The 25,287-nt window shown below is 39.8% G+C and overlaps 1 protein-coding gene across 3 annotated transcripts in view; it reads left to right on the forward strand.

Annotated features, from left to right (window-relative positions):
- The first annotated feature begins 5,453 nt into the window (after nt 1-5,453).
- Nucleotides 5,454-25,287, forward strand: part of Wnk3 (WNK lysine deficient protein kinase 3) — a 187,214-nt gene continuing 167,380 nt past the window's right edge. For 2 of the 3 annotated variants that reach the window (XM_058582036.1, XM_046452607.2), the window contains exon 1: nt 5,645-6,333. The gene's annotated coding sequence lies outside the window, so the exon portion shown is untranslated. Of the gene's footprint in view, nt 5,605-5,644; nt 6,334-25,287 lie in introns of those variants that run through there. The other variant, XM_058582037.1, reaches the window with a different exon arrangement.

Raw genomic sequence — 25,287 nt, forward strand, 5'->3', positions numbered from 1 at the left:
GTCTCAATAAGTCGCTGTGGCTGGCCTTGATCTTCCTATCTCAGTCTCCTGAGTTGCTGGGATTATAGGTGTGTGCCACCGCCCCCAGCTAGATTGTGCATTTCTAAAAGAACTGATATTCTTCTGGAGAGGAAAGGGGTGTTCTAGCAATCCCAACTTAGGCTTTATAGCCTAGCACTATATGGATTTTACAGAAGAGTTTAGATCCAGGACACTTCACAAGTTTTATAGAAATGATTTGGATTTAACAATTTTAAGGTTCTCTAAGAGTCAATTACCAAGGCAACTTGCTCCTGATATATGCCCTGGGCACATAAGGAAAGACTGTCTAAGAAGAGGAGACCAGACTCCATAGAAAAGCTAGAGAAATTGCATTGTCTAGTCAGCGAGGTGGGGATTGTTTTCAAGTTAGTCACTAAACCAAAGAGAACTATTCACTTCTAAGGTTGGCAATGATCACCTTTACTCAGAGGATATTCCTTATACTGGGAGGAAGGAGAGAGGACAACAGTAATCCCTTGATGATCCATGTGAGAACTTCTCCCAGTGCTAAAGCTTGCTTAGGGAAAAGACCACCCAGGCATTTAAGCTCTGAGAGTTACTGTCTTGAGCAGGGATCACCTGGATAACAAATACATTTTCTTCGTTAGGATATTAAAATTAATATAGGAAGAATGTTGCTTAGTATTATTTTGAGATATAAATGAACTTTTTTCTTTCCTGTATTTTTCTCCTCCACCTTCCTTTCCACATAGTCAGTTTTGTGGTATATCTCAAGGGAGAGGGGTACCAAGGCAGGAAAACACTCTGCCAGTCTTTCTAGGTTCTTTTTTTGTTTTGCTTTTTACTCTACTGGAAACTAAACCCAGGGCACTCTACCACTGAGTCACATCCCTAGTCCTTTTTAATTTATTTTTATTTTGAGAAAAGATCTCACTGATTTTCCCAGTCTGGGCTTGAACTTGTGATCCTCTGGCCTCAGCTTCTGAAGTAGCTTGAAGGTGTGTGCCCCCGCACCTGGCTGTCTTTCTAGTTTTTGTGTTCCAAAAGCACAAACTTTCAGATAAGGGGGATTAGGATGCAGGGGCAGAGACCAAGTATTTGGCCAAGAGAACCTGAAAGAAGAAATATTTGCACAAAAGGGACAGACATTATTACCCTATATACATGTGTGATTATATACTGGAGTAACTCTGAACCATGTACAGCCAGAGGAATGAGAAATTGTGCTCTATTTGTCTACTATATGTCAAAATGCATTCTACTGTAAAATAAATAAATAGATAGATAAATAAAATATTTGCACGAACCTTAAAAAGCAATTATTCTCTTCCTCATTCCCCTCTCATTGGGGAGAAGAACAGAGAGAGAACTCTGTGGGAGCTCAAGCAATGCAGACTGGGCTCAGCTTCCCCAGAGAAATACCTTGTTGGTGGGAAGATTCAAGAGAGGAAGGACTTTGTGGAATGTCTTGGAAGACAGATCAATAAATGACTTCAGTAAATTATTTTGTGCCTCAAGTATGTGAAAGACTTAGAGAGGACCTTAGCACTTGAAAGGACTCACATGGGCAGAGGGTTTAGCAATAATTGCCAGTATCTAAGGAATTAGAAGCAGGTACACTTATTCTACCTTCACTTTCCACACTCATGTCTGTGCACCTCCTAAGATCCCCAAATTGTGCTATCACCTGGGTTAAGGGAAATAAATGTCAACAATTATTGATACTGTTCTCCTAATAACTTGGTAAAAGGAGGGCACAGAACCATAAATTGAGTTTCAGAAGAAGTCACAACTTTACCCACAGCTGCAGTAGTCAGCTCTGAACTCTGAGGTTCACCTTGTTGATGGAAGGTGTTACCATCCCATGTGGAAGAAAGGAGACCAACAGCTAGTAGGGTCATAAAACTAATCCCTTGCTCCCACCCCTGTGGGATGCTGGGTTCTAAAAATAATTCCAGTGAAAGCTTTTGTGTTTTCTTGGCACCAGAGCCTCCAAAAATGATGAACTAGATTATTGAAAGATGTTTTCCGGGAATAATGTAAAGCCAAACTACAAGTGGTTAATGCAAGTCAAATTTTTCTGTTTGATGGGTAGGAACACCACAAATACCACTTGAGAGACAGTGGAAGCCAGTGGGTAGGGAAGAGAATGTTCCCTGATGTATACTGGTGATTAGCTATAATTGCCCACTCCCCTTTCTGCATACAGTGGCATTTGTGCTGAGTTCTGGATTAGAGCATCTCAAACAGAAGAGTACATATGCCAATAAGAGGTCTAAATTGAGAAGGGCCTGTACTTGGAGGAGAGCAGACTTATTTGATTTTCAAATTTCTAAAGCTTGTAAAAGTCACACTACTTAACCCATTTTGTCCCATTGTCCAAAATGTGGCACAGCTATAAGAACTTAAATTGAGGAATAAATATACCCCTTATGGTAACTTTTAAATAGTATTTGAGGGTTCATGGATGTAGCTCAGTGGTAGAGCTTGCCTGGCATGTGTGAGGCCCTAGGGTTCAATTTCTAGCACTGCAAAGACAAACAAAAAAACCCACAAAATAATACAGAATCAAAAACTTGGGACATAATGGGTTAACAGGCATTTTTATTATAATTATTATTGCATATTTATTGTACAAATTAATGTGTTTTGCTGTGACATTTCCATCCATGCATATATCATGCTTTGATCATATTCAACCTCTCTTCTACCTACCATCTTCCTGCTTCCCTGTTCTCCTTCCCTTTCTCTAATAGGCCCTCTTATGCTTCCAAGTGATTTTTTTTCTTTTTGGTTTTCACATATGAAAGAAAACATATCATAATTGTCTTTTTGTGTCTGGCTTATTTTGCTTATATTTAAAAGAGGCTGTCAAAGAGGAACTTCTCAGAAGAGTTCACCTCTGAGCAGGTTGAAGGGCTAACATTTCTATGTATCCTTGTATTGATTACATCATTAGGCTGAGAGACAAAGGTGAGAGGGACAGGGCCACAACTGAGCTAGGTCCCGTGCTTTTTTCATAAAGGAATGTATGTAGGAGTTTTATGATTTGGTCAACATTGAGAAACAAAAAAGGTGGCCACACATTTCTTACCCTGTGAGAGTCAGGACCTACAAAGACTTGGAACATATTGGTAATCTTTGAAACTGCCCCTTGGTGGTTAGTTAATCTTCCAGAGTTTCCCTCCACAGTAGTCAGAGAATAAGGACTATATTTAGGAGCATTGAGGAAAGAAAGAGTACAGGAGAATCCATCCATTCTTCAACTAACTGGGAATGTAGAGAACTTTAAGAGACAATTCTGGTATTATTTAGAGAATACATACTTTGTTCTTCCAAATCTGCCAGAAAGGAACATTTCTACAGGTGGAGTGTCTGGACTTCTTATCCCTGATTATTGTTCACTGACTCTCTCCATGGTCAAAATTGATTGAAGATAGGAGTTTAAATTTATTAAGTTCATGGTCTTGTTACCTTACAAGTTCTGGCAATACTGGGAATAATAAGTGAACTTTGGCTGGGTACAGTGGTGCACACTTATAAACCCAGCTATGTGGAAGACTGAGGCAAAAGGATCACAAGTTGGAGGCCAGCCTGGGTAATTTAGCAAGACCTTGCCTCAAAATAAAATGAAAAGGTCTGGGGATGTAGCTCAGTGGTAGAACAGTTGCCTAGCATATCTGACCCTGAGTTCAATCTCTCTCTCTCTCTCTCTCTCTCTCTCTCTCTCTCTCTCTCTCTCTCTCTCTCTCTCACACACACACACACACACACACACACACAGCGATCCTCAAAAAAAAAAATGTTGTAGATACAAGAGACAGAGCTACAAGGCCTCCTTCTGTTACATTCCATTTGGACCTTGGAAACTGCAGTTAACTTTATTGATAGTCACATTTATTTATTTGGTGCTAAACCCAGAGGGCTTTTTTTTTTTTTTTTTTACCAACAAGCTGCATTCCCTGCCTTTTTAAAAATTTGAGACAGGGTATGTCTAAATTTCCCAGTCTGGCCTCAAATTTGTAATTCTCCTGCTTCAGCCTTCTGAGTCCTTTGTGCCACTGTATCCAGCTGATAGTTCTTATGTGTTGTTGTTTTTGTTCCAGGGACTGAACCCAGGGGTGCTTAATCACTGAACCACTGAGCCACATCCCCAGCCATTTTTATTTTATTATTATTATTTTTTTAAAATTTGGAGACAGAGTCTTGCCAAGTTGCTTAGAACCTCACTAATTTGTGGAGGCTGGTCTCAAATTTGTGATTCTCCTGCCTCAGATTCCGGAGTCTCTGAGACTACAGGTATGCAGGGGGTGGGGTGGGGGTGGTACCAGGGATTGAACTCAGGGGCACTCAACTACTGAGCCACATCCCCAGCCCTATTTTCTATTTTATTTAGAGACAGGGTCTCAGTTGTTTAGCGCACCTCCTAGTTGCTGAGGCTGGCTTGCAACTTGTGATCCTCCTGACAGCCTCCGGAGCCGCTGGTATTACAGGCTCAAGCCACCAAGCCCTGCTGATAGTTTCTTTTTAAAGAGCTGAAAAAGGCTAAGGTTCTGGGACAAGTTTTTTAAAAAGTTGGGTAGAGAGGAGAGGTGTGTATAACTCAGAGAATAGGCTCTGAGGGTGGGCAGTTGTAAAGAGTAGCTTGGTATTTTCCATATTGCCTCCTACCCTCAAGACATCCTGTCTGAGGGGCATTGCTAAAGAAATCCTGCCCTTTAAGAGTTTTCATTCAGGTGCTGATACCAGATGCACCCTGGGGGACTGAAAATGCCTAAGCTCTGGAGAAAGCACACCTAAGCTCAAGTTTCACTCTTCCATATATAGTTATGTGAACTTGAGCAAGTCAAGTCCATTTTCCCCTCATGATCCTCAGTTTCCTCTTCTGTCAAGTCAGGATCGTTGATGTGAGCATGACAGAAATAATTCTGCACTGTCTCATACAGCACAGGAAGCAATTATTAAATAAAGCTGCTGGGCTGAGGTTAACATGTAGGGAAAGCTGGAAGAAGGCAGCATCCACTACCAGCAAGAGGACCTGGGAATTTTTCAGGAAGGTGGACAGTGGGAGACAGCCAGCCTCAGGGGGTGGCCTCTTAGCATGCGCGCAGTCCAGGAGCCCATAGAGCAGCGAGGAGGCGGGGCCAGGTTTCTGAAGGGGTTGCTATGGCACCGAGGGGCCAGGGGAGGTTAACTGAACCCTTAAAACATTGCTCCCTCCCCCTACCGCCATCGCCAGGGCCTAGGGCCATTGTTCCCGGCAAAATGGCGCCTGTAATCCCCCTCCCTGTCAGAGGCCTAAGTAAAGCTGAGGATGGGAGTGAGACCGAAGGTGGGAGCAAAAACTACAATTCCCAGGATACACCACACCCGCCTGTGAGGCGCAGGGCACGTGCCCAGGCCTAGCGGTTACATGCCGTCAAAAATCCGTTTCATAGCTTCCCTTTCCCATCCCTGCTTTGGTTGTTGCCCAGCCCCCGCGCGCGCGCACTGCGGTCCTGGGGGGTGGGGGGGACATGCCGTGGCCGTTGCCCTCGCAACGTAACCGGGAGACCGGTATTTGTAAATCTGTGCTTCGACTTCTAATCCCGAAGCCGGCAGGTACGGGTCTCGCGAGAAAAACTGGGAGTTGGAAAAAGGGAGTTAGGGGTGGTGGGTGAAAAGGTACTGGCGGGTACCACTTCTCCACACAGCTACCGCATTTAAAGGCTTGCGGAGAACTGATAGTGGGCGATGGGTGGCTAGGAAGTAGTGTGTGCTTAGATTTTTTTTCTTTTTTGAGGGGAGAGGGCATAGAATTTGTGGAAAGAGCGAGAGCTTCACAACACTCTGGGGGTGTCGCGTGTGGCTCCTCAAAGAGATTTCTTTTTGGAAGGGGGAGAAGCCTTTCTCCTCGACGCGCATCCCTCTCCCGCTGCGTTGAAGAGGGCGGGGGAGGCGTGCGCACGCTCTAGTTGGCTAGCCACTCTGCACCTCGCTGCGATAGGGGCCGTTCGGAGTTGGGGCTGCTCCGTTGGCTTTCTCCGCCCCTCCCCCTCTCCATTCCTCCCCTCCCTTCCCCGCCCCCCTCCGCCCCTCTCTCCTATCCATCTGAATTCCTTGGCTGGAGTACGCGTGCGCCTGGTCAGCTCCCGGGCGAGCGCGAGCTCGGGCTCGTACCCCGCTCCCCTAACCCCGCCCGCTCTTTACCTACCGGCAGTAGCTGGCCCGGTGGGCTCGCGGGGAGACGCTCACGCGCGCACGCGCACACGACGGGGAGCAAAGCCCGAGACATCGAGGAGGGGAGTAAGAAGCATCCGAGGAGGCGATAGAGGAGGAGGCGGTGTGTGTGTATGTAGCTATTCTACAGTGTGGCTCGTCGGGGGTCTGGAGAAGGCTTGAGAGAGGGCAAGGGAGAAGCGAAAAGAGTCAGTCTCCCTCCGTGAGAGTCTCTAGTCTGGTGAGGGTCCCGGGCCGACCGGGCTGTGGGAGAGAGGGAGGAGGCCGGGGGGGCGTGTCTGGGATCGGGCTGAGAGATGAATGGGCCGTGGATGAATGGAGGGAGGCAGCGGCGGCCAAGAGTCTGTTCAGAGTAAGCGCCCTAGTGGGGGGCAGCTTGACCCAGGCAGGATGAGTGCCGTCACCAATAGGTACTGGATGAGGCCAGACTAGGGTCTGAGGGGTTGTCGGAGCTGCTGTCGAAGTGAACCGATAGGCGGGGAGGAAAATTAAGAGGGGAAAGTGTGAAAAGGCAGATTTGAGATTGAGGTGTGTTTTTTTGTTTTATTATCTTTTTTGTTTTGGGGTGGGGGTTGGTTTGATAGTGGCAACTTTTGAAGCTGATGGAAAACCCTGGGAAAGGGAAGGTGAGGAGGATACAGGAGAAGAACCAGGAGACGGTTGACAAAGGACTGAATGATCATTTAAAGTGAGATTACGATTGAAAATCGCTTCTGGTGTGGGAAGTTGAGTAAGGTTTCTGTTGGTTGTGTTGATGGAAATGGGATGGGGGAAAGAGTGCATAATTTAGAGATTCAGTTGATTTGTGAGGGTCAGTAGCACTGGGTAAGGGTGAAGGATATTGCAGGCTATTTGTGTAAATGTGTTTGTTTCAAGGGAATAGACATGTGTAACTTGCAAAGGGGTGTTGTGTGTTCTGTGACTGACATGACGGGAATGAGATGGTATGATAGGGTTAGGATAAAAGTGGTGAGGTGGCTTCATTGTATTGAAAGAGATTTTGTTTGACTAGAGTGGTGAAACATTTAGATAGTGGAGTGTGGGTGGAAATACTGCACGTGTGTATCTCCGTATCTTGGGAGTTGATAGACATTCTTAAAATGAGACTGAAGTCTCAAAATAGATGCGAGTGGTATGGCTATTCCTTCCTAAGAGTTACTCTTGAGGCAGTTATATGAATAAAGAGCCTTTGAATTGTGAGTCTTATGTGTAGTGGTGATTGCATCCAATTTTTGGATGCTTTGTTATCTGTTTTTCATCTATAGTAAGTTTTAATACCAAGAGAACTTTCAAAGAGGTCTTAGTATATGACACAGAGCCGCAGGTGTCTTCTAGACAGTATCTAAAAATTGTTTAAACTCAACAGTCCCAGGAAAAGATACCTTGGTTAAAAGATAGCTAAGATGCACTAAAGCTGATTTTGAATGCTTAAATAATTATGTGATTTTTTTTTGGTCATTCTGAATTTATCTTATTTGAAAATTGGCATTTGCTTTTTGGTGTGAGTTTAAATTATAACCATTACTTAGACATTTTGTTCTCTGAATACATTTCGTATCTTCTGGTAAGGATATCTTGTCATGGTTTCATTCTGTTCTGGATCAAGATTAATGGTTATAGATTTTTAACTTTTCGTGATAATTTTTACAAATTTTACTGACACGTATTGTGTTCTTTTGGAAATGTTGCAAATTTAAGAACATTTCTTGTATTCTATTTAGATACTGGAAGGAGTGTAATCTTTTTTTGGCTACCCACAGTTTGAATACAAAAGTTAATACTGTGTTCACAGTCTCTCAGATTGAGATGAATACTTAGTATATGCATTAAATACAGTAGAAGTGTAATGGCAACTTTAGAGCCTGGAAATGTTACAGCAACTGGGGCAAGGTAGTCTCCCAGTTTTGAACTAGATGTTCCTAGATTGTAAGAACATTGAAGTATGGAGGATTGAAAGTGTAAGCATGATGTATTTGGGAGCAGAATGAGATAAGGCTGGATCTTAGGTTGAGGCTGAGGTGAAGGATTTACTTCTGCCTTCATCTATTCCTGAAAGCCTATCTTGGTCCCAACTTTCTTCTTTGTGCAGACGTCTTCCAAGAAGCTAGATTAGGGTGCCCCTCTTTAGAGTTCCCATTGTGCATAATTTTATTACTGTATTTCTGTTGGGAGGCAGGCAGGAAATATATTTTCCACATTTTATCTGAAAGAGAAAACGAAGCTCAGAAAAATAAGACTTGCCCTAGTAAGTGGTAGATCCTGGAGTTTTGACTTCTAGAACAATGTTAATTCTTATATCACAAATCTGCATTTGTTGCTCTAATTATTCTAGACTGTTTCAGGATTTAGATTTCTGTAGTGTTAACTTGACTTTCTTCCTTAAAATAGAGGAGTTTGTGTTTTTACCACACTGTCCATTGCTTAGCCAAGTCAATGATAAAACCCCTGGCTGCAAAGAACCATAGTAGATAGAAATTTTTAAAAAAGGTGTGTGTGTGTGGGGGGGGGGGGACTGTTACTTTACCAACAGACTTCTAGTCAGGTAATTGAATTAAAAATAATTAATGGAGGGCTTAAATGTTTGTGAGTATGTTTTTATGTTGGGGGAGGATTGTGTGAAAGAAAAAACAATCTTTGTCTCTCAACATAAGTAGACCGGCTTTATTTGCAGGTATACTTGATTACATCTCTTGGCTAAAATCAGGAATTCTTTCAAAGGAGTTTGTCTTTTTTTGTTGTTTGAGATATCATAAAATTTGTGATATTGTTAGGAGACATTCTATGACTATAAAGGACATCTATAAAAGTATTTATTGAGAAATCCCTTAATCTTCAAAAATAGAATTGATGCCCCCCCTCCCTTTTTGGTACTGGGTATTGAATCCAGGGCTGCTTAATCACTGAGCCACATCTCCAGTCCTTTTTCGTATTTTATTTAGAGACAGGGTCTTACTGAGTTGCTGAATTGCTGAGGCTGGCTGGACATTGCAATCCTTCTGCCTCAGCTTCCCAAGATGCTGGAATTACAGGCATATGCCACTGTGCTCAGCAATTTATGCCACTTTATATTGTTTTTGTAGAATTTGTTATGAGATATTTGGTTTGAAAAACGTTGAGATTGACTTATTGCAGAAATGAGCCTTTAATGCTCTTTTTTATTTTTTATATATTTTATATTTTTTCCTGTTTTCTTCTTTCTTTTTTTTTTTTAATGATGCTAGGATCAAACCCAGGGCCTCACACATGCTAGGCAAACACTCTACCACTCAGCTATGTCCCCAGCTCTTTTTTAAAAATCTTTTTTTTTAATATTTGTTTTTTTAGTTGTAGTTGGACACAATACCTTTATTCCATTTATTTATTTTTATGTGGTGCTGAGGATCGAACCCAGGGCCCCGCGCATGCTAGGTGAGTGCTTTACCGCTGAGCCACAATCCCAGCCCATTTTTTAAAAAAAATCTTAATGGAAATGAAGTACATTGATTTCTGCCTTTTAGCATGGTAACTATTAAAATTGTGATAAAATTCCTTAACAATTTACCATTTGAACCATTTTAAAGTATACAATTCAAGTGACAAAAAGCTGACAAAAACACGGGGAAAGTTAAAGAGGGATATCTTCTTTTGTTTCCCTTTTCATCCTCTTGGTACTATTTAACGTCTTAAATCATGTTCATGTAGCAATTTTATAATAATGGAACGGGCTGGGGATATGGCTCAAGTGGTAGCACGCTTGCCTCACATACGTGAGGCATTAGGTTCGATCCTCAGCACCACATAAAAATAAATAAGTGAAATAAAGGCATGCTGTCCATCTACAACTAAAAAATAAATATTTTAAAAAATAATAGAAATGAAGTCAGAGAAATAAAGTGTACAATCAGAGGCATTAGGTAACTTTATGTTATGTAAAGCAGAACCACTGTCTATTTTCATCACCACAGAGGGAAATGGTACCCAGTAAACAGTCACTCCCCTTTCTTCCTTCCCTCTAGTCCCTGGTGACTTTTTTTTGGTGTGCTGGGGATTGAACCCAGGGTCTTGTGCATGGAAGGCAAGCACTCTACCAACTGAGCTGTATTCCCAGTGTCCTGTCCTTGTAATTTTAATCCTCCTTCCTGAGCCTCACAACTAGCTGAGATTGTAGGAGTCTGTCACCACACTCATCTCACTTAGCATGTTTTTTGAGATCCACCCATGTTGAGGCATAGTATTAGTATATAATTCCCTTTTATGACTGAGTAATATTCCATTGTATGGCTTTACCACATTTTGTTTATCTATTCATCTGTCAATGGATATTTGGGATATTTCCACCTTTTATGTGGAGTGCTGTTGTGAACGTTCATGTACATGTTTTTGTTTGAACCCTTGTTTTTAATTCTTCTGGGTGTATACCTAGAAGTAGAATTTCTGGGTCATATAGTAATCCGGTGTTAAACTTGTCAAGGAACCACTAGTTTTTCCATGGTGACAGCACCGTTTTATATTTGTACCAGCAGTGCACGAAGATTCCAATTTCTTCACATCCTCATTAACACTTGTTGCTTTTTAAAAAAATGGCTGTTCTGGTATGTGTGAAATGGTATCATTGTGTTTTTAATTTGTATTTCCCTAATGATTAATGATGTTGGGCATCTTCCCCTGTGCTTCAGGACTATTTATTTGTATTTCTTCTTTGGAGAGATAGCTATTTAAGTCCTTTGCTTAATTTTAAAATTTGGGGCTGGGTATGGTGTGGGGCATGCCTATAATACCAGCAGCTCAGGAGGCTGAGGCAGGAGGATCAAAGCCAGCCCCAGTGCCTGCGAGGTGCTAAGAACTCAGTGAGATCCTGTCTCTAAATAAAATGCAAAATAGGGCTGGGGATGTGGCTCAGTGGCCAAGTGCCCCTGAGTTCAATCCCCAGTAACCAAAAAAAAAAAAAAAAATTCAGTTCTCTTTTTATTCAGTTGTTCTCTTTTTATCTTCTAGATACTAGATTCTGATTAGATATGTGATTTGAAAATAGCTTCTTCCATTCTGTGAGTTGTCTTTTTAGTTACTTTCTTCTCTCTCTCTCCCTCTCTCCTTTTTGTTTGTGGGGGGCGGTGGGAACTGGCAATTGAACCCAAGGTTGCTTTACCACTTAGTTAAGTCCCCAGCCTTTTTGTTTTTTTTTTTGTTAAATTGCTCAGGCTGACCTTAAATTGCAGTCCTCCTGCCTCAGCCTCTGGAGTAGTTTGGATCACAGGTGTTTTCCACCATACCTGACTTCATTTTCCCTCTCTCTTTTTTTGGTATTGGGGATTGAACCAAGGGGTGCTTAAACACAGGGCCATATCCCCAGCCCCCTTTTTTTTTTAACTTTTGAGACAGGGTCTCACTAAGTTCCTTAGGATCTCACTAAATTGCTGAGGCTGTCTTTGAATTAGCAGTCCTCCTGTCTCAGCCTCCCACTGGGATTACCTGGATGTGCCACTGTGCCTGGCTTTTTTTTTTTTTTTTTTTACTTATAGTGTATTTTAGGCACAAAATTTTTGAAATTTGATGAAGTCCAGTTTATCTGTTTTTTTCTTTTGTTCTTGTGCTTTTGGTTTATGTCTAAGAAATCACTGCCTTCAATGTCATGTCAATTTAAAATTTGACTCTACTATTTAGGTCTTCAATAAATTGTGAGCTCATTTTTGTATATGGTATGAGATAAGGATCCAGCTAGGTACAGGGAATTTAACCCAGGGACTTACACATGCAAGGCAGGTACTCTACCACTGAGCAACATCCTCATCCATTTTTACTTATTTTGATTTGAGGCAGAATTTAAGTTGTTGAGGCTGACCTCAAATTTGTGATCCTTCTGTCTCAACCTCCAGGTAGTTGTGAGTATTGGCTAGCTTCATTCTTTTGCAGGTGGATTAACTTGATTTTTTTCAACTATAAAATACATAGCACACAATACTATTTATATTCGTTAAATGAAGCTATTTATGGTGATATCCAATCACTTTTGGGGTAGTTGTTGGGGAGAAGTATTTTCTGTCTTTGAGCTACATCACCATCTTTATTTTAAAATTATATTTTGAGATATCATCTCACTAAATGTCAAGCCTGGCCTCGAACTTGGGATCCTCCTACTTCAGTCTCCTGTATTACTGGGATTACTGGTGTGGGCTAATGCACCTGACTGGAGGAGAAATATTTCTAAATGCATCCTTTTGTCAGTTTGGGGTTGGAACCACAGGTCTTGTATATACTAGGCAAGTGCTATACCGCTCACCTACTTCTGCAGCCCTCTAAATGCATTTTTGAGGGTCATGCCCTATATTTGCAGTGTGGTGATATTCCAAAGCTTATGAGTCACTGAGACTTTTATGATAAAGAAACTTCAATATGATGAACTAAATAATTCTTATGCTAAAGTTAGTTATATAAGTGATTTTTTATTGAGTATTTTGTTTTCAAATTGTTTGTGTGGGGTGAAATCTTTGCTTAAAACTAAGGAAAAAACATATTTGGCCTACAATCTGTTATTTAACCAGAAATGGGTATTAGATATATCTTATAAAGCAATATGTGTTATGTGTTATATAGTTTATGAATGTTCAAATCTGGAGCCTATCCAAACGTCTTCAGCCAGTGTCTTAACTAAAATGTATATCAATCAATATCTTGTGGAGACTTTTCATTTGTAGCTTAGGCTATAATCACCCATGTATTTTCTTGTTTAGGAATAATATAAGACTTTATTATTTGATTACTTGTATAAATCAGAACTAAATTTAGGATAGCACAATTGGTTGATAAATCTCAGCCTTTAGTTAAACATAATTAAAATAGGGACATTAATTTGAATTGCTTTTAAAACTAGGAGATGTGTTTTAAAACAAGAGTAAGAAATCTGTGCTTAATCAGCCCCAAGAGTTATGAGGTGATTGTTTAGCTCTGATTATATCCACTACTGTCCAGAGAATTATATTTTGCAATATAATTATATTTTGCAATATAATTTGAAATATAGTGCTAGGCAAGCACCCACTGAGCTACACCCCAGTCCCAAGAGAATAATTTTTGATATGTTGGGCTACTGTGACAAAGGTTTCTAGCAGAAGATAAAAACCCTTGAAGACATGCAGTTCATATATTAAGGAGTCTTTCAAAAGTACTGATAAGTTACTCTGAAGCTGTTAGCTTAAGTGAACCACAGCGTATGACTTACCCGAAGTATTTGTAGGTTCTATTATTCATTCAACAAGTACTCATTGGATTTCTACAATGTGTCAGAGTAGGTGTGTTGGGAGTAGATGAAAAAGGAGCAAAGAAGGCAGTGATCCCTGCCCTCTTGGAGCTTTCGTTACAGTGAAGGAAGACAGTTGGTTAGCAAACAAGTCATTCATAATATAAATACCAAGAAGAAATTTTTTTTTTTTTGGTACCAGGGATTGAAGTCAGGGCACTTGACCACTGAGCCACATCTCCAGCCCTATTTTGTATTTTATTTAGAGACAGGGTCTCACTGAGTTGCTTAGTGTCTCACCATTGCTGAGGCTGGCTTTGAACTCTCAGTCCTCTTGCCTAAGCCTCCTGAGCCACTGGAATTACAGGCGTGTGCAAGAAGAAAACTTTTATGAGTGTTAGGATGTTGGGGAAGAGCTTCTTTAGCTCAGCTAGGTAGGGAAGGCTTCTTTTAGGAGGTATTTCAATGTTAAGAGTCCTGTTAATGTCTCTTAGTGGAGCTCTAGGGAATGAAGGGAAAGACCCTGACTTGAACTACCTCTTTTTACCCTTTTTCTCCTTCCCAAGTGCCCAATATATTCTTTAAACTGACTTTATTATTGAATGAAAATTCTTAGTATCTTTTGTTGATTGAATTACATCTTAGATTTTTTTTTAATTTAAAATGGAGAATTGGGCTGGGGATGTAGTGAAGTGGTAGAGTGCTTGTCTAGCGATTTTGAGCCCCTGGGTTTAATACCTAGTACTGCACCCCCTCCACACAAAGGTGAATTACTGCTTTTTTTCCCTAAAACAACGAGACAGAAATAGCTGTATTCCTGTTTTCCCCAGTATACATGTTACTGGAGGGGAAGTAGGTTCTAGCCTTGCCTGTGTGACTATAATTTTGTGCATCTGTTAGCACCTACTTCCTGTTTTCTTATTAGGTAAAACAAAAACCCTAAATACTTTGCAGGGTTCCTTTCTTAATCAAATTAGAAGTTAGACTTTGTGTAATACATATGAAATGCAATGTATTCTATTATTATACTTTTGGAATCAAAGAATCTCAATTGAGAAGTGTTTTCCTACCAATTTAAAGCTTTTATGTTTCTACCCATCTGGTAAATTTTAGCACCAAATGTCTAAACTCATTGATTAATCCAGAGAGGTTGGATTCTTAGAAAGTGGTAGTATGGTAGAAAGGATTTCAAGCTAGAAAACAGGTGCCAGAATTCTCCCCTTTTACTTACTAGCTCTGTGACTTGGAAAAGCTGTTAAACTTCTCTGAGCCTTCCTGATTTTCACAATTCAGGTTAATACCAACTAGCTCACAGGGTTGTTGTTAAAAGTAATTGAGTTAAACAGATGAAAAATTTTTTCCCGTGGTACTGGGGCCTCACATGTACGCTCTACCACTGCACTATGTACTACATCCCCAGTCCCTCAGTCCCTGATGAAATTCTTCTCCCCCGCCCCCAGTGCTGGGGATTGAATTCCTGTCTTTGTGCATGAGGCAAGTATACATCCCCAATCCTGAGGTTCTTTTGAAAACTAAAAAGCAAGGATCAACAAACTTTTCTGTATTAAGGGCCAGATAATAAATATTTTAGGCTTTGTGGGCTTTAAAGTGTCTGGTGGAACAACTCAGCTCTGCTGTTGTGGCAGCCATGGACAGTATGTAAATGAATGAACATGGCTATGTTCTAGTAAAACTTTATTTATGGGCACTGAATTATGAATTTCAAATAATTTTCATTGATCACAAAATATATTCTTCTTTTGATTTTTTTAACCATTTAAAAATATAAAAACCTGTCTTAGCTGTCTGGCTTCACAAAAACAGGCAGTGAGAGAGATTTGGCCTGAGGGCAGTATGTAGTTTGGCTATAGCCATTATAAAGGGTTAAGCAGAGTAAGGTGTTAATTACGGATGAGAGGATAGGTGATTGATACATAGAAATTATTATTATTTTTTTGGTACCAAGGATTGAACCCAGGGGTGTTTAAACCCACTGAGCCACATCCCCAGCCTTTTAAAATATTTTATTTAGTATGGGTCTTGCTGAGTTGCTAAGTACCTCACTAATCTGTTGAGGCTGGCTTTGAACTCTGGATCCTCCTGCCTCAGCCTCCCGAGTTGCTAGGATTATAGGCATGCACCAGTGCGCCCAGCTCTGAAATTATTTAATTTTGAAGACAAAAGAAAATGGGGATGATTTCAACCCCTCTTCTAATTTGGACCCAGAACTTTTTCACATAAAATGGGCATTTTTAATTGAGGAAATGATTTTGCCAAAACAAAACTAGAAGATGGAAGCAAGGAAGGAAATATTTTTACTGTTATAAATTCCCATGAACTGTGTGGTTTTACAGTATATATACCTGTGCAGTTCAGGGTTGTATATAGTGTGTGCATATGGGTGCACATAATATGCTGCCCCTTACTAGGAGTAGTTACAAATTGTCTTGGGAATGAGATGCCTGGGTTGAATTTGGGCTCTTCACACTTCCTCTTCCTTTTGCTGGGGATCTAACCTAGGGCCTTACATATGCTAGGCAAGCCCTCTGTTCTACCACTGAGCTACAATAGTCCTATCCCTGTGGCTCTGGGTTTGAACCCAGGAGCACTTGGCCACTGAGCCACATCCCCAGCCTTATTTTGTATATTATTTAGATACAGAGTCTCACTGAGTTGCTTAGTACCTCACTTTTGCTGAGGCTGGCTTTGAACTTGTGGTCCTCCTATCTCAGCCTCCCTAGTCATTGGGATTACAGGTGTGCACCACTGCTGGCTCTGGTTTTTACTAGCTAGTGTGATCTTGGTCAAGTACTAAATTTTTTCTTTCTCTTCTCTTTTCTTCTTCCCTCCCTCCTCCCCCTCCCTATAACCCCAGCCCATCTTCCTTTTTAAAAAAAACTATTTATTTATTTATTTATTTATTTATATTTATGTGGTGCTGAGGATCAAACCCAGGGCCTCGCATGTGCTAGGCGAACGCTCTACTGCTTAGCCACAATCCCAGCCCTTCCTTTTTGGTTTTTAGAGACTTTTTTTTTTTTTTTTGCTATGTTGCCCATGCTGGCCCCAAACTCTTTGGCTCAAAGGATCCTTCTACCTCAGCTTCCCAAGTCTTAGCTGGGACTATTGGTGCCCACACAGTGCCTGGCAAGCTACTTCATTTTTTGTGCCTTAGGTTCCACATTTGTAAAATGGGCTGGGGATGTGGCTTAAGCAGTAGCGTGCTCGCCTGGCATGCGTGCGGCCCGGGTTCGATCCTCAGCACCACATACAAAGATGTTGTATCTGCCGAGAACTAAAAAATAAATATTAAAAAAAAAATAAAAAAAATAAAAAAGAAATAATATTCTTAACTGGTTCTTTATGCAGGTTGTTAGTGGATAATTTTGTTTTAAATGATTAAATAATCTAGAAATAGATTAAAATCTGAAGGTTAAGCTGCCATGGTGGCTCATACGTATAATTCCAGCAACTCGGAAGGCTGAGGCAGGTGGATTGCAAATTTGAGCAGAGCCTAGGCAAATTAGTGAGACTGTCTCAAAAATAAAATAAAAAGGACTGGGGATGTGGCTCAGAGGTAAACCACTTCTGTGTTAAATCCCTAGTATTAGACAAAGAAAAGAAAAAAAGAAGCCTTTCTCCAAGGTTATGTTATGCCATGTTTTCCTTTAATAGTTTTGTAGTTTTTTTTTTTTTTTAATGTTTAGCTCTTTGATCCACATGGAATGTGTTCATATTTTAGTAGTGCTGGGGATTGAACCCAGGGCCTCACATGTAGCCCTGGAATTTTTGGGGGTGTGTCTGGTTTCAGGTAAGGCTTTAACTTTTCATCTCCAAATGGTATCCATTTATCCCAGCACAATTTATTATACTATTTGTTCTTCACAAATTTGAAGTCATCTTTACCATGAACTGTATTTCTATATATGAATGTTTCTGTTTCTGTGCTGGTTCTTATATTCCATGAGTTCATTTGTCTGTATCTATGATGAAACCATACTATTTACATTACTGTACTTATATGTTAATAAGGCAGATTCACATTGTTCTTCTTTTTCAAGATAGTCTTGGTTTTCCTTGTGTTCTTTTGAGCAAAAACCTGTTGGTTTGGGATAAAATTCTCTCTTTAGGATTTTGAGTTGTTTTGCAGTGGTTTTGGAATAATCTGAGAGTGTGTGTGTTTGAGATTGTAAAAATGTTGATACTGGGTCTTTCCACCAAGGAACATGGTATAGTTTATGTATTTCAGTAAAATTCAGTTTTCTTTTTCTTTCTTTCTTTTCTTGCTGTACCAGGAATTGAACTCAGGACTTTGCACATGCTAGACAAGTATTCTACCACTGAGCTACATCCCCTGGCCTTTTTATTTTTTTCAAGACAAGGTCTGACTGCTGAAATTGGCCTTGAACTTGTGATCCTTCTCTCTCAGCTTCATTATTAGCTGGGATTATAGAAATGCATGCACCACTGCACCTGGCTGGATAGTTTTATTTTTATGCATTTTTCTAATGATTATTACTGATGTATATAGGAGAATATGTTTATATATGTTGATTTTGACTGGCATTTCTGCTGAACTCTTTTGTTAGTTACTATTACCGTTTTTAGTGATTTGTTTGGATTTTTCTAGATAACAATATTGTACACAAATTTTGAGTTTTGTCTCCTATTTTCTAACTTTTGTACATATTGTTTTATTTCCTTCATTGGTAGCAGTAGTAATAGGAATTTTTGGCTTTTTTTTTTTTTTTTTTTTGGTAGTGGGGATTGAACCCAGGGGTGCTTTGCCACTGAACTACATCCCCAGTCCTTTTTATTTTTTTGAGACGGGGCCTTGTGAATTTGCTGAGGATGGCCTTGTACTTGGAGTCCTCCTTACTCAGTTTCCTGAGTCTCTGGGATTATAGGTGTGTGCCACAGCTGGCTATGCTTGACTTTAATGATTATTTATTTATGTGAAAGATTCTTAACCTTACTCATAAAGAATATGTTAATTGAAAACATATTGAGATTCTTTTTAGAACTTATCAGAGGCCGGGCATGGTGGTGCATGCCTGTAATCCCAGCAACTCAGGAGGCTGAGGCAGGAGGATGGCAAATTCAAAGCCAGCCTCAGCAACAGCAAGGTGCTAAGCAACTCAGTGAAACCCTGTCTCTAAATAAAATACAAAAATAGTGTTGGGGATGTGGCTCAGTAGTCAAGTACCCCTAAGTTCAATCCACAGTACCAAAAAAGAAAAAAAAAACTAATAGAGTGTTAAAAATATTTGGGGCTGGGGCTGTGGCTTAGTGGTAGAGCGCTTGCCTAACATGCATGAGGCACTGGGTTTGATTCTCAGCACCACATAAAAATAGACAAATAAAATAAAGGCATTCTGTCCATCTACAACTACAAAAAAATTAAAAAATAAATAAAAATGTTGGATAACATTTTTTGTTGTAAAGGATATGGGATGAAAGACCCTCTTGCATTTTTGGATGAGAGTAACCAACTTCCGCTGCCCCATACTGGGCATGGTGGCTGCCTGTAGACCAGGTATTTGGGAGGCTGAGGCAGGAGGCTTGCTTAAGCCCAGGAGATTTTGGCCATCCATTCCAGGCAACATAGAGAGGACAACCCCCAGTGATGCTTTACCACTCAGCTATACACCCAGCCCTTTTTATTTTTTATTTTATTTTTATTTTTTAAAACATTTATTTTTTAGTTGTAGTTGGACACAATATTTTATTTTATTATTATTTTTTTTAATGTGGTGCTGAGGATCGAACCCAGGGCCTTGCACATGCTGGGCAAGTGCTCTACCACTGAGCCACAACCCCAGCCCCCTGTTTATTTTTATTTTGAGAAAGAGTCTCAGTTAAGTGAGTTGCTGAGACTGACTTCAAATTTGGTGATCCTCTTGCGACAGCCTTCCAAGTAGCTGGGAGTACAGGTGTGTACTACTGTGCCTGGCCAAATGAAAGTTGTTATAATGCCCATGAAAGGCAATTAGGCAACACTGTATTGAGTTACATATGTGTTGTGCATTATTTTGCATATATTGGTATACTTTAATACAAGTTAAAAATGTATTATTTTGTTTGATCCAGCAGTCCTAGTTGAGGTGTGTGTGTGTGTGTGTGTATGTGTGTGTTAGTATGCAATATCTGTAACAGCAACCAATTTAATGCTACAAATATGAATGAGACTTTTGTGTACATCTCAAAAATAAACAATAAATAAATAAAACAATAAAAGCTTACTATACACTGTATTATTTTTGTGTAGAAAGGGGAGGAGAGGCTGGGCATCATGGTGCATGCCTATATTCCCAACTACTTGGGAGACTGAAGCAGGATTGCAAGTTCAAAGCCAATGTCAGCAACTTAGCAATACCCTAAGCAATTTAGTGAGACTCTGTCACAGCCCTAAAGCTTGGCAAAATTAATTATACTTTAAATATAGTTGTCTATTAATTCAAAGTGTTGGTAAGAAATCAAAGAAAAGGGAACTCAAAAGTTAAGGGGGGAGTATGAATCAGTATAACCACTTTGAAGATTAATTCAGAACTTAGTAAAGTGAAAGGTTGATATAGTGGCTCAAACCTGTAGTCCCAGGTACTGGACTACTTGTGGGGCTGAAACAAGAGGATAATTTGAGCTCAGGAGTTTGGGGACAGCTTATGCAACATAGTGAGGCCCCCACCTCTTAAAAATGATAAAAGTAGGGTGAGGGTATAGGTCAGTGAAAGAGTGCTTACCTATAATGCCCAAGGCCTTGCATTCAATCCCAGCACTGCAAAATAGACAACACACACACAAATAATAGTAATAAAATAAAAGGAATACACAAGAATCTAATGAGTGGTTATTTTTTTATGGTTCTGGAGATTGGACACACAGGGGTGTTCTACCACTGAGTTATATCACCATCCCTTTTTATTTTATTTATTTTTTTATTCTTTTGGTACTGGAGATTAAACCCAGAGGTGCTTTACCCTGAGCTGTATTCACAGCCTTTTTGTTTTATTTTTTAAATTTTGAGACAGGGTCTTGCTTAAGTTGCTTAGAGCCTCTCTAAGTTGCTGAGGCTGGTATGGAATTTGTGATACTCCTGCCTCTGCCTCTTGAGCCACTGGAGTTACAAGTGTACACTAGGCTGCCTACAATTGGTTACCTTTTGAGGGAGTGGGGGGGTCAAATGGATGGGAGACCGGTTTGTACGTGAGTCTGTTTATACACGTCTTTTTTTTTTCACTTTTTCATGCAGTTCATCTTTTATTTTTATTAGATTTTTATGGTTACATGTAGTAGTAGGTTTATATATCTTTGATTTTTGAGCCATAGGATTGTATTATATTTTTACGTATGAATTTAATTTTGCAGTACATGCTAGGCAAGTGCTCCACTGAGCTATAACCCTATCCCCATATATTATGTTTAATTTTTTTTAAATTAAAAATTGTTCCTTGCTGGGTGTGGTGGCACATGTCTCCTGAGTCTGTTCATATTTAAGAATGAGCTAGTGTAGGGCTGCCTAAAAATTCTGTGTACCTGGGTAGTGTTGGTAGTAGGCTTTATATTGGGGTGTGTGGGTGGGCATCTGGTGATTATTAGGAGTGCCCAGATGCCAGAAGGTAGAGGTTTGTTCATTTTCAGCCTTTTTTTTTTCATTTTGTTCTTCTGTGGGATCAATCTTCTCTGGTATATGGAGACACTCTGGGATTTTGCCCTCAAGTCTTCTTCCTCCTGTGTTGGAACCCTTTTTGTTATATATTTTAGGTTGTATCATCCTTTGATTTGTGTTATCAGACCATTCTTTCTGCCTATGCTTTGTCAGAAATTGTTAAAATCTTTTGTATGTCATGCTGTTTTCTATTTGTATCACTGATTTGTGATTTATATTTTGGAGTTTTTTAACATCATTTTTGGGGGGTCTTCGAAAAGGTGAGATATAGATGTTCAATTCACCTTCTTGAACTAGAAGTCTACAATAGTGTATCTTTTTTGCCTTTGTTGCAGGGGAGTACCAGGAATTAAACTCAGTGGCACTTTACAACTGATCCACATTCCCAACCCTATTTTGTATTTTATTTAGGGTCCTACTGAGTTGCTTAGCGTCTCCCTTTTGCTGAGGCTGGCTTTGAACTTGTGATCCTTCTGCCTCAGCCTCCTGAGCCGCAAGGATTAGAGGCATGCACTACGGTGCCCAGCTCTTTTTTGCTTTTTTCAATCTTGGGGATCTGACTCAGGCCCTTGAGCATGCTAGGCAGACACTCTTTAACACCCTCAGCCCATAGTAGTGTATCTTAAGCTTGGAATAAACTATAGGCACTTTGAGGATAAGGAGTGCTTTCTTTTTATTTCTAGATATTTTCTGTCTTTCTTTTTTGGTAGTACTGGGGATTGAACCCAGAGCCTTGTGACTCCACTTGCTAGGCAGATAGTCTTATTGTTGAGCTACACTTCCAGCCCACAGTAATATATCTTAAGCTTGGAATAACCTATAGGTGCCTTGAGAAAAAGGACTAATTTTTGTTTTCTTATTCCTAGATATATCTCTTTCTTTCTGTACTGGGGACTGAACCCATGGCCTCATGATCCCACTTGCTAGGTGGGCACTCTGCTACTAAGCTATATCCCCAGCCCTTATTCCTAAATCTTGACACAATGTTTGTAGTGTGGTATTTGGTAAATATTTATTGGCATGAATATACATATATAAGAATTGAAGAAGATTGTTAATGGAGAATTTACAGTGTAATATTGACTTTTTTTTTCTGTATGGGAGATTGAACCCAGGGTTCTTTACCACCAAACTACATTTCTAGCTGTTTTAATTTTTTTTTTTTAGTTTTGAGACAGGATCTCACTAAGTTGCTGAGACTGTCCTTAGAAGTGGGATTCTTCTGCCTCAGCCTTCTCAGTCACTAGGATGATATGTATGTGCCATCATACCCAGCTATCATTTTAACAGTTTATGCATTCTTTCAATTGTTGGTTATAAAAGTTGAAGAAATTGGGCCGGGATTGTGGCTCAGTGGTAGAGTGCTTGCCTAGCACATGTGAGGCACTGGGTTTGATTTTCAGCATAAAAATAAACAAAATAAAGTCCATGGACATCTAAAAATATTTTTTTAAAAGTTGAAGAAATTACTTTTATTTATTTTTTAGTTGTAGATAGGCACAATGCCTTTATTTTATTTATTTATTTTCATGTGGTGCTGAGGAATGAACCTAGTGCCTTATACATGCTAGGCAAGCACTCTCACTGAGCTACAACCCCAGCCCTGAAGAAGTTATTTGAGTAATTGGTACAGGTGTGCACCACCATGCCTGGATTGACTAAGTACTCATTTTATGTTGGATTTTCTATAGGTAGAACCAAAATAAGCTACAGGAGGAAATTATTTTGAACTTTCAACTCAAGTGCTCCAAGCTTATATAGCAAGCTTGTTGAAGAAGAAGAGCTAGGGCATGGATGTGTAAGATTTTCACTGTAATTTGAATGTAATAGAAGTGCTTTGTGGTTATCTTTATGCATAATTCTTAGCCTTAGATCAATGTATTTGCCATTTTATGACAGTAAAATGGTCACATAGAGGTTATGATATATGAACTTAATAGGAGACTTTAAGTTTGAGGCCTATTTTTTTTTTAAACTGAGCCATGATTCTATGTTGCTTAATGTAAAAGAGATATTATCCTTGTCACTGGGGCATATCCCTTTAGCAATGCCAACAGTTATTATTGGAAAGCTTTTAAAAATGTATTATATACTTTTCTGCCTTCCCAAATAGAGTCTCCTGAAAATTGCTTAATGTTTTTGAGTATTGTTAAATAGTGCTTTTAATATAGTGCTTCCCCTAGGAGTTATTATGAGGTTGAAAATAATAGCTTTTATTTATTGATTATTATGTTGTGCCAGGCACTGTGCTAAGTATTTTATATACATTTTCCCATAAGTCTTATGAGATTTCACAAATGAAATGAACAAGTGAGGTTAAATTATTTGACCCAAGTGCTGGGTGCATTGGTGCATGTCCATAATCCCAGCAACTCTAGGCTGAAGCTGAGGCAGGAAGATAGCAAGTTCCTGACCTGCCTTGGCAATTTAGGAAGACCCTGTACCAGAATAAAAATATGAGTCCCCAAACATCTTAGCCACTGATGATGGCAAAGATGGCTGGGGACAAGCCTTACACAAATACCATCCAGGAGCTATAGCACAATTGGGTGTCTGACCAGTGACAAAACAGAAACTGTTGATGGCCTTTTGCCTCTGGTCCTCTGTTTCTCCAGGTCAAGGTCAGTAATGCTGCCTTGGTTTTCTTAACTTACTTCCTGGGGTGCTGAAGTAATGGTGGCCCTTGTAGGGACAGGCCATGCTGGCATTGATGATCACAGTGCCTATATTGTGATTGTCCATCAGTCACCCTGAGTTTTGCAACTTGGGGTTTAGCTGCAATGCAGAGCCTACCTTGTAGCTGGATGATGTTGGTATCCTAACAAGGAAGTGAGTCTTTTGTACCTCTTGTACCACTGGGTCTGTTATAGTAACCTGCTTCTGTGCCCAAGTGCATATATGCACCTCTGCAGTGAGTGTTTGCTGGGGTGATACCGCAGTGCTGGGCCCTGTTTCCCTGTCGCTGTTCAAAGACATCCTGATGTGTGTGTGATTTCATTGTGGCATATTCATTCACTTAAGTGTTTCTGAGGAAAACAGCTCCATGTGCTTCATGTTCTTTTATTTAAATTTTTAAAGAGTACTTTATACTTTTGGAAACACACAGCTTGTTTGTACATAAGAACTATTTTTTTAATGAATAAATCAAGCATCACCAACAAATAAAAAGAATTAAAAATGTGAAGAGGGCTGGAGTTGTAGCTCAGTGATAGAGCACCCCTGGTTTCAATCCCAAGTACTCCCTAAGAATTAGGAAAAAAAAAATATTTGCCTGAAGGTAGAACCAAGATTTGATTCCAGATTTCTTCCACTTTAGAGCCTGTGTTCTTTAACTTTGTTTTATGGTCAAAAACCTATTGAATCCATAATGAAAAGGCCTTAAATAGAAGATGCTTAGTGAAGTTCTTGGCCTAATTTTTAAAAATTTAATACTATTATTTTTTTGTGGTTCTGGGAGTTGGACCCAAGGCCTCACTCATGCTAGGCCGGTACTCCACCACTGAACTTTCAGTAGTTATTACATTTTATTATTGTCAGAACTTCTCCCTCTAAGTCAAGGATTTTTTTTTTTATTACTAAAGGGATATTTTATACAAATAGAGAAAAAGCACCACGAGGCTGAGAGCAGGTCAGGCTGAAGATGAGAGTGGAAAACTGAGGGTTGACAGGGCAGTACAGTTTTAAAAGGACATATTTGATATTATGATAGCTTTAATTTTAATCCAAGTCAATATCTTTTAAGATTCTTAAAGAGGTACCTCATATTTTATGGAGATATGATTTACATAACATAAAATTCAACAATACAAATCTGGACATGATAGCACATGCTGGAGTCCCTAACTACTTGGAATACTGAGGCAGGGGAAGTTAGAGGCCATACTGGGCAACACAGTAAGATCATATCTAAAAAAAGTCAGTGGCATAATTTTGTTTATTTATTAATTAAAAAAAATTTTTAGTTGGAAATGGAAACAATACCTTATTTTATTTATTTTTATGTGATGCTGAGGATCAAACCCAGTGCTTCACACATGCTAGGCAAGTGCTCTACCATGTTGTAACCCCAGCTCTGTAATTTATTTTTGTGGTACTGGACATGGTGCTATACCAGTGAACTACATCCCCAACCCGTTTTTTTTAAACTTTTATTTATTACTTTAAAAAAAATTGAGACAGTGTCTTG

The sequence above is a fragment of the Marmota monax genome, unplaced genomic scaffold (genome assembly GCF_021218885.2).
Source record: "Marmota monax isolate L192 unplaced genomic scaffold, Marmota_monax_Labrador192_F-V1.1 WCK01_AAM20220418_F8-fsc00223, whole genome shotgun sequence".
NCBI classification, from domain to species: domain Eukaryota; kingdom Metazoa; phylum Chordata; class Mammalia; order Rodentia; family Sciuridae; genus Marmota; species Marmota monax.